Source organism: Trichosurus vulpecula, chromosome 1 (assembly GCF_011100635.1).
Source record: "Trichosurus vulpecula isolate mTriVul1 chromosome 1, mTriVul1.pri, whole genome shotgun sequence".
In the NCBI taxonomy this organism is placed as follows: Eukaryota; Metazoa; Chordata; class Mammalia; order Diprotodontia; family Phalangeridae; genus Trichosurus; species Trichosurus vulpecula.
The window spans coordinates 87,797,948-87,808,106 of NC_050573.1; positions in this window are offsets into that span (position 1 = coordinate 87,797,948).

Sequence of the window (10,159 nt, forward strand, 5' to 3'; positions counted from 1 at the left end):
GTGATAGGTGTATTCTTTCCATTTCTATTTTATCCTCTGGTTCTAGAATATGAGGGCAGTTTTCCTTGATAATTTCTTGAAAGATGATGTCTAGACTCTTTTTTTGATCTTGGTTTTCAGGTAGGCCAACAATTTTTAAATTATCTCTCCTGGATCTATTTTCCAGGTGAGTTGTTTTTCCAACGAGATATTTCACATTGTCTTCTGTTTTTTCATTCTTTTGGTATTGTTTTATAATTTCTTGATTTCTCATAAAGTCATTAGCTTCCATTTGCTCCATTCTAATTGATAAGGAATGATTTTCTTCAGTGAACTTTAGGGCCTCCTTTTCCATTTGGAAATTTCTGCATTTTAAGTCATTCTTTTCCTCATTGGCTTTTTGGACCTCTTTTGCCATTTGGGTTAGACTATTTTTAAAGGTGTCATTTTCTTCAGCATTTTTTGGGTCTCCTTTAACAAGCTGTTTGCTCATTTTTCATGATTTTCTTGCATCACTCTCATTTCTCTTCCCAGTTTTTCCTCTACTTCTGTTACTTGATTTTCAAAATCCTTTTTGAGCTCTTCCATGGCCTGAGATCATTTCATATTTTTCTTAGAGGCTTTGGATGTAGGAGTCTTGATCTTGTTGTCTTCCTTTGACTGCATGCCTTGATCTTTCTCATCACAAAGGACATAAGAAAATACCTTTTCACCAAGAAAGTAACCTTCTATAGTTTTATTTCCCCCCATTTGCTCATTTTCCCAGCCAGTTACTTGACTTTTGAGCTCTTTTTTAATTGGAGGGTGTACTACCCCAAGCTTCAGGGGTTTTGTGCAGCTATTTTCAGAGATATTTCTAGGGACCTGTAAATTTTCATTTCCTCCAAAATGGTATGATCAAAGGAGAGATATCCACTCCTCTCTTGGCCTGTGCTCTTGTCTGTGAGCAACCACAAGCACTCTTTTCTGCCCTGAAACTGTGAGGAGAGTTTCCTCTCCATAGCCACCACCAGCTCTGCCATGCTAGAGCTCCTCCTCACCCCAGGACTGCCACCCAGATCAGCTGCTTAATTCCCCCACCATCAGTAGACTGAGAACTCCAGAAGCAGCTGCAACTGTGGCAGTGGCAGCTGCTACCCTGGGGCTAGGGCTGGGGCTGGACCACGTTCGCCTCTCACCCAGGTGAGAGACCTTTCCCACTGACCTTTGAAGCTGTCTTTGCAGTTTGTGGGTTGAAAAGTTTGGAAACCACCACAGCTGCCAGTGTTTCAGTGCCCTGAGGCCTGCTGCAGTCCCATCCCTTCCTGTCAGCCTTCCAGATTGTCTTGGGCTGGAAATTTGTTTCTCTCTGTTATTTTGTGGCTTCTACTGCTCTAGAATTTGTCTAGAGTAATTTCTTACAGGTATTTCAAGGGATTTGGGGGGAGAGCTCAATCACGTCCCTGCTTCTACTCTGCGATCTTGGCTCCACCCCTCAAGTTCTAACATTTAACGTTCTAAAGTCCCTTCTTCTCTGACAATCTATGTTCTAAGGTCTCTACAAGTTCTAATATTCTACATTCTAAGTTTCTTCCCAACTCTGACATTCTATGATTTTATGATAGAAAATAAAATAAAAAAAGTGATAGATGGTGACTAGAGATAATAAATGCTGTGTGGGCTCAGAGGAGGTAGAGGTCATTATAGCCTGGGTTTGTGAGAGAAAGCTGCCTGGAGAAGATATGGCTTGGGCTGAGCCTCGAAACACATTTAATATTTCAATAGAGGAGACAGAGGGAAGAGAAACTTACTCCTAGTGAGAGAAAGCACTTGATCAAAGCATTCTGTAATTCCCTCTGCTCCATGAAGCCTTCCTCCATTGAAATCTGCATGTCTAGGAAGCCCTGGTTAGTTTTTCCTTTGCTTGCTAGACCAAAAAAAGTATTTATGTTAGACATAGGGAACAGTATGCTATACTAATTGGTAGCAGTTGTTGTTTGTCCTTCATCCTGGAAAAGGACCATAACATCTGGGAAGTGAGGCATGACATGCAAGTGAATTGGATTTAAGGAGGGAGGGCTATGCAAAGTCACCAGCTTCACTTTGTGCTCCAGAGCTATCTGGGTCCAGTGGCAGGATATAGATCAGGATGACTGGAGGTGGCACAAGGCCTTGAGTTCTAGTCTTGCCTCTGATAGGACTTTGGGCCTTAAGGGTAATTCTCTAAGATTATAAATTGCAAAGAAAGTGCCAACTTTCATGGGTAAAGGGTGTTTCCTTAACAATAGATAATTTCTTATACCAGTAGAATCACAGGTGTAGTCCCTACCCTATCCTTATGGAATAATATAATATATGCTTAGGGAACATGCTGGGCATACTGGAATATGGGATGAGGTTCTAGGACTCTTTTCTCTTGAAAAAAAAAAGACCTAGACATAAGGATCATTGAACCACAGAATTTGAGAGTTAGAAGGGATCTCAATATCCATGTAATGTAATCATATACAAAAGGAATCCCCATTATGACATGACTATGAGTAGTCATTTGCTCTCTGCTTGAAGACCTCTAAGGAAGAGTCCTGTTCTTCAAGTCCCAGTTGCCTCATCAGCAGAACTACAGCAGACAAGATCCTAACTCTCTAAAAAAGTGATTTTAATTCCAGGGAGGAATGAATTAAAGCCCTGGATTCTTTGCACTCATAAGGCTACCAAAGAGAAATGTTCTTCTCTCTCCCTGAAACAAGAGTCCTTCTAGCATAGGATTATGGCTCTGAGAAGGGCCCTGAGAGAATTGTGGATGGATGGCAGGATTATTCCCCGTGATATTAATCAGGCAGAGGTCCTATCCTTGAAGAGCTCATGGCCTTGAGGGGGCATATACCCCCTGCTCTCCAGCATATAGAATGTGCCCATGGATCTGTGTATATATAACTATACACATTATGCCAATTCATACAATATGTGTGTATGTATGTTCAGACATATGTTTATCTACCTCTTGAACATGCATGTGTGGTTATTTGTATGTGCTTGAGAGGGCTTCAGAAGCTGCAGCTTCTGCATGATGTTCTCAGAGATCCTCATTATGGCCTGGCTTCCTCCAGCCTAGAGCTCTGGAAGCCTGGGTCTCCCAGGCTTTCCACTTGGAAAAGGACTCTGGGTACCATATGTTGTCCATGTCAAAGCTTCTCCTTCACAGTGGGTCTTGGCACCAGGGCCAGCTCCTAGGGAGTAGCTGTCTCCATTTGTTAGGAAAAAGAATGGCCAGATAGCACCATGATGTTACCAGAAGCCAACAGGCCTGTAGAGGAATAAACTAGACTCAAACAGAGAAGACTCGCCCCTTTAATCTCTCCCCACCTCCCACATCTATCTACCCTATTCAAACACCACATTCTTCATTAGCTTCAGAACTGGCTCATTCCCCATGTGGGCAGACTGATCACACACAAACTCCTCATCCAGTCCTTAGAAGCCCTTCTCTTTTGGTACCCTCCCACTTACAATCCAGAGGACAGCTAGGTGGCACAATGGATAGAGTGCTGAGCCTAGAGTCAGGAAGACCTGTGTTCAAATCCAGACTCAGATATTTACTAGCTAGGTGACCCAAGGCAAGTCACTGTTTCATCATCTGTAAAATGAGCTGGAGAAGGAAATGGCAAACTACTCCAGCATCTTTGCTAAGAAAACTGTAATGGGGTTGGGTATGCTGAAATGCCTGACAACAAAGCTTACAATTTACAATCCACAGGGAGTTGTCTCTTAGTGTGGTACAATGGAAAGGCACAGGCTTTCGGAGTCAGAGCAACTGGGTTCCAGATATACCACTTAAGATGATTATTACCTCTGTGACCTTAGGCAAATCCCTTAACCTCTCTGGGCCTTTGCATCTATGAGCCTATGTTCTTAATCCTAAGAAATGAGTTGCCTTCACTTAGGACATAGGGAAAGCAAGGCTTGAACAGAGGCTTTTTTGTGTGTTCTTTTGGATTTTCAGTGATGGAAGAAATACACATAGGATGTGTTATAGTGGAAAAATCAATGGATTTATAGTCTGAGGACCTAGAATCAAATGTTACCCCTTTCACTTAGTACCTATGTGACCTTGGGCAAGTCATTTAACCTCTGATACTTTTTCTTTGTCTGTAAACTGAAGGTGTTGGACTGGATGGCCTCTGCAGTCCCTTCTACCTTTAAATCTGTGATATCTATGATGGAATGATAGAAATCTGGACAATTCAGTCCAACTCATAACTTACATAAAAATTCCTTCTACATCAATCTTACAAAATAGCCTTCCAGCTTTTGATTAACATCCCCTCCTCCCAGACCCTCAGGTGAGGAGGGAGGGAGGAGAATACATTAATGCCTGAGATAGACTAATTATTAGGTATTATTACATATCTAATAGATATCCTTTATTTGATATTAAGACATTATTAGATATCTTTATAATCATTAGCTATTCTCTTGGATAACTCTAATTAATAGAGTGTTTTAGATTGAAACTTAGCACTTTTTTCCCCTCCTTACTTCCTTATTTCTGACATGTTAATCATTATCAGTCTCCCCTGTTCACTTACTTAGAATTATATTATTTTTGAACGAGAAGAAATCTTAGTTTGGAGTAATTAAAAGAGCTTTATAATTCCCTAAATGTTGCTCTTTTCCTGATTAATATTGGGGTCTATATATGGAGGAATGGGAACCAGAGGTCATACGTCAAATCGTATATCATAGTCTGGACAATAGATAGCGGAGTGCTGAAACATGTTTATTTCTTAGTGACATCCAGGATACTGCAGTGTCAGTTGCCCCTTGACATAAGTTGTGAGTGCATGCATGTGTGTGTGTGTGTGTGTGTGTGTATGTGTATGTGCAGTGTTCACAAGGACAATCTGCGTATCTGTGGGAGATTGTGTTCTCACTCTTCTCAGCTCCACTCTTGACTCTCTGGATTTCTCCACTTCGAATCCAACAGCCTTTCAATCCTAGAAGATGTTTATACCTCCTCCTTTGATTGGTAAGCTCTTTCCCACGACCTCCATTTGAGGAAGTGCTTACGTCAGCCATGCTTTTTTTTCCTCTTGATTCTCTGGACTTTGCCACATTGTTCTAGTATAGATATCTCTTCCTTTCCTTTCCAGCTCCCTTTTCTGTGTTGTCTTCACCCATTACAACATCGGTTCCTCGAGGGCAGGGACTATCTTTCTTTCTGCTTATATTTGTATTCTCAGAGCTTTCCAGTTCCCCACCTACTTATTCACCCCACCACAGTAAGTACTTAAAAATGCTTTATCTATCTTTAGCTTCGTTGGAGTGGGAGGAAAATGTTCTACTGAAAATCATCTTACCATGCTATTTCATTAAATAACTTTGCTTTGAATTAATTGTATCTGCTGACTGGAGGAAAAGGAAAACATCACTGGGGGCTCATGTTCTATTATTTTTAATGAATGTGGTGAGCACACAGACTACCTTGAATCTGAGGTAACTATTCCATGTGTTATAATATGAGCCGTAGGTACTACATTAGTTTTTCTATCAATCTCCCTTTCCCTTTAGGAATGGTAAGAACTAGCTCTTTTAAGTGGTTAGAGATCTCTTCCAGTAGATCTAAAGTGATCTAGTTCTTGACATTGCCACTATGGTGCCAAAAATAAATGGAGCAGTACGTAGTGGATGTGACACGAGCATACATAACATATAACTTTTAACACATCTTAAAGAGGAACTAGAGGAAAATATGTCATTCATAAATACTTAAGCAAAAAGGTGGGCTAGTCATGTGGCAAAAAGGGAGAAATTCCGGTGGACACTCTGAGTGATCCACTGGTGTGTTTGTGATGTTAAAAGTAGAGAATGGACTAGATCCCTTCTCCAACTCTCCCAGACTAATAAGAGGGCGCACACAAGAGTCACATCAGAGGCTGTTCAGAATGGATGGGCACAGATAAGTGGACACTGCTCTGCATCATGGGAAGGCAATATACACTCATGAGATCATTTATTCATTTCAATATTTGAGAAAGTAATCTCAGGGATCATTTGATCCAACCTCCACCCAGTACAAGAATATAACATTCACTGCCCAAAATGCATAACTCATTACTGACTAAAACAGTTCATTCCATGGTTAGATAGTTCTAATGTTGAGCCAAAATCTACCTCTGAATTTACCCTGAAACATTAATCCTAGTTCTACCCTTTGGGGCAAAGCAGCAAAAAAATCTGATTTTTCTTTAATCTGATAGCTAGTCTTTCAATTTTTTAAAATAATAGTAACTAGTATCTTGTATTTTTATTTTTATTTATTTTTTGTTTTGTTTTGGTTTTTTTTTGGAGAGGGGAAGGCAGGGTAATTGGAATTGAATGACTTGCCCAAGATCACACAGCTAGTAAGTGTGTCAAGTGTCTGAGGTCGGATTTGAACTCAGGTCCTCCTGACTCCAAGGCTAGTGCTCTACTCACTTCACCACCTAATTGCCCCCTCAATTTTTTTAAACACAGTTTTCACATCCCAACTCCAATATTTTCTCCTCTATGCAAAATCTCCCCAATTACTTGAATTGCTCTACCAAGGGCTTGATCAAACTCTCACTATTTTATATGGTCTCCAACTTATCAAAATCTTTCCAAAGCTGTGGTGCCAGGAATGTGCTCTTATGTGTCCAGATGTGTCCAAATGTGTTCTGACCATAGTAAAAGAAACACAGGGCCATCTCCTTGCCTTATTGTAGACATCACCTCTCTTAGGGCATAATTGCTGACCATTAAATTCTCCAGGGTTGTTTTTTTTCCAGATGAATATTTCCCCCTTACTTCTCTTTTATTATATAGGTTGTATATTCTCTGTTCCTTCTCTTGACAAGTGCATGAGTCTTCTCTTTCCAACAAGATTGGAACTCCCTAAGTACAAGACCAAAGAAAGCAAGTTCAATGGGACATTGAGAAGTAAGAGTCTATGCAGAGGGGTTGTTTAGTCATTTCAGATGCATTCAACCCTTTATGACCCCTTTTGGGACTTTCTTGGCAGAGATACTGGGATGGTTTGCCATTTCCTTCTCCAGAGCATTTTACAGATGAGGAAACTGAGGGAAATAGGGTTAAGTGACTTACCCAGGGCCACACAGCTAGTAAGTGTCTTAGACTGGATTTGAACTCAGAAAGATGAGTCTTGAATATCCCTTGAAGTGACTCCAGATATTTCCAGTAGAAAAGAGGTGCAGAAGCCAGTTGTTGCCTTCAAATATTTAAAAGGCTGTTATGGGGAAGAAGGGTTACTCTTTATTCTGCTTGGCCCAGAGGGCAGGACTCAGAATAGTGGAAGGAAAGGGCAGGGATGCAGATTTTGCCCTTCTTTTTCCGACTTCTCTCAGTTTAGAGCAGACCCCAGGCCTAGACCCCATGGGTGGGTAGAGATCAGTACACATTGGTTGGCTGACAAAGTGATGTTCCTGCAATTTTATGGGTGATTGGCCCTTTCTGCAGGATGAAAACAACAATAAAATTGTTATTAATAACAGTAACATTTATATAGTGCCTTGAAGGGTTTTATGTACATTGTCTCACTTGATCTTCTCTATACGGCAGTTAGATAGCTCAGTGGATTGTGTGCTGGACCTGGAGTCAGGGATACCCAAGTTCAAATCCAGCCTCCGACACTTACCAGCTGTGTGACCCTGAGCAAGTCACCCAACCTCTGTTTGCCTTAATCCACTGAAGAAGGCAATGGAAAACAACTCTAATACCTTTGCCAAGAAAACCCCACGAACAATCTGGTCAATGGGGTCATGAAGAGTCAGACACGACTGAATAGCTGAACAACAACAACAAGGTAGATGCTATTATTATCACCATTCTGCATATGAGGAAAGTGAGGCAAAAGAGGTTAAGTGACTTGGCAAGGGTCACTCAGCCAGCAAGTGGTCAGCAAGGCTGAATTCCAACCCAGGTCTTCCTAATGCCAAGTCCAACATTCTATCTGATACAACAGCTCACTGACCCTTTCAAATGGCTTTGGAAGCTTTGCTAAATGGTCCTCATGATCAGCCGGCTTTAGTGACAATGCTGGATCAGACACTGTTAGTCAATGGACTAAGGAGGGTGCTCAGCTGTGTAAATACATGTGTGCCAAATTAGGTCATGTACATATGTGTGTATACTTGAGCAAACTAACATGCACTAACCATACACATGTGTGCCCTTGGGCATGGGCACTTCCATGAAGACAGTTCTTCATGGGGATAAGTCATGCCCGTGTACACATGCTAGTATCGTATCCAAACATGATCTTACACACACAGACACACACACACACACACACACACTTAGCACTCATTCACAGATTTACTTTCCTGCTAAAATGGACAGTTTGCCCTGAGGATCCAATTTTGACTATAAGCCATAAAGAGGAGCAAAGGACCCTATGGGTCTTTCCTCTGCCGGATCTGATCACATGGCCTCAACATGCAGACCAAGGTCAGATCAATACAACAAGGTCAGAGAAGCCTGACACTACATGGCCCGAGCTGCCAGTTGTTCAGAGACAACATGACACCCCGGAGCTGCCTCTCTATAGCCTTAAATTTCACTTTATTGCATGCTCATATGCCTATCCTGAGGAAAGCAAAGACACAGAAAGACACAGGGGACATGTTATAAAAATCATGCCCAAATAGAACTTTGATATTACCCATATAATTCAACACTGCAAAACTTTCTCAGGGATGAGTTCTCCATCTCCCAATACACATCGTCACTTTTTTTTGGAGGGGGGAAGGCAGGGCAATTGGGGTTAAGTGACTTGCCCAAGGTCACACAGCTAGTAAATGTGTCAAGCATCTGAGGCTGGATTTGAACTCAGGTCCTTCTGACTCCAGGGCTAGTGCTTTACTCACTGCACCACCTAGCTGCCCCCATATCACCATTCCTAAAGCCTGGAGAAGAGAGGACTTGGGGACACTGAGTGGGGAGGACAGAGGTTTAAAAGTAGGCAGCTAGATAGAGTGTTGGCTTTAGGGACAGAGAGAGCTGAGTTTGAGTCCAGACCCAAAAACAAACTGTGTGGTCCTAAGCAAGTCCCTTAACCATTCATTGTCTCAGTTTCCCTGTCCGTAAAATGAGAATGATAATAGCACCACCTCCCAGAGTTGCTGTGAGGACCAAATGAGGTAATGTTTGTGAGGTGCTCTGAAAACGTTAAAGCGTTACACAAATGTTAACTACTATGATTAATTATTACAGATACAATGTTAGAAGAAAGATTAGACTTTTTTTCTTTTGACACCAGACTGAAGAACTAAGATGGAAAGTTTGAATTGCAGGAAACTCAGCATAAGAAAAATACATTCTAGAAATAAGAATTCCCCAGAATGGAATTGACTGCCTCGGGTTAATCATCAGACATGAAGCAATTCTAGCAAGCAGGTGAGTACTACTACTTAGATGGTTTTTTACATTTTGTTTGTAGCCGTGTTCATATGTTTGTAGCTGTGTTCATATTGTTTCTGTGTTTGTCTTGGCTACTGTTAGTATTTATTTTAGTGTATCTTTTGGAGGGGGGAAGGCAGGGCAATTGGGGTTAAGTGACTTTCCCAAGGTCACATGGCTAGTAAGTGTGTCAAGTGACTGAGGCTGGATTTGAACTCAGGTCCTCCTGACTCCAGGGCCGGTGCTCTACTCACTTCGCCACCTACCAGCCCCATGAGTACTGCTACGACTACTACTACCACCATCACCACCACCACTGCCACTACTGCTACCACCACCACTAATGATAACAACAGTAATATTGTTTTTGTTCAGTCATATTTGACTCTTTATGACCCCATTTGGGTTTTCCGAGGCAGAAGTCCTGGAGTGGTTTGCCATTTCCTTCTCCACCTCATTTTACAGGTGAGGAAACTGATGAAAACAAGGTTAAGTAACTTTCCCAGGGTCCTAGCACTAGGGAGTGTCTGAGGCCAGCTTTGAGCTCAGGAAGGCCAGTCTTTTTGACTGTGTCCTTTGCACTATTGTAGTTGCTCTTACAATACTAGTAACAAGTAGAATTTATATAGTGCTTAAGGATTTGCAGAGAACTTTGCAACTATTTTTTATTTTATCCTCAGAGCAACCTTGGGAGGTAGGTGCTAGTATTATTCCCATTTTAGGGTTGAGGAACTTGAGGCAGACAGAAATTAAGTGACTTGTCCAG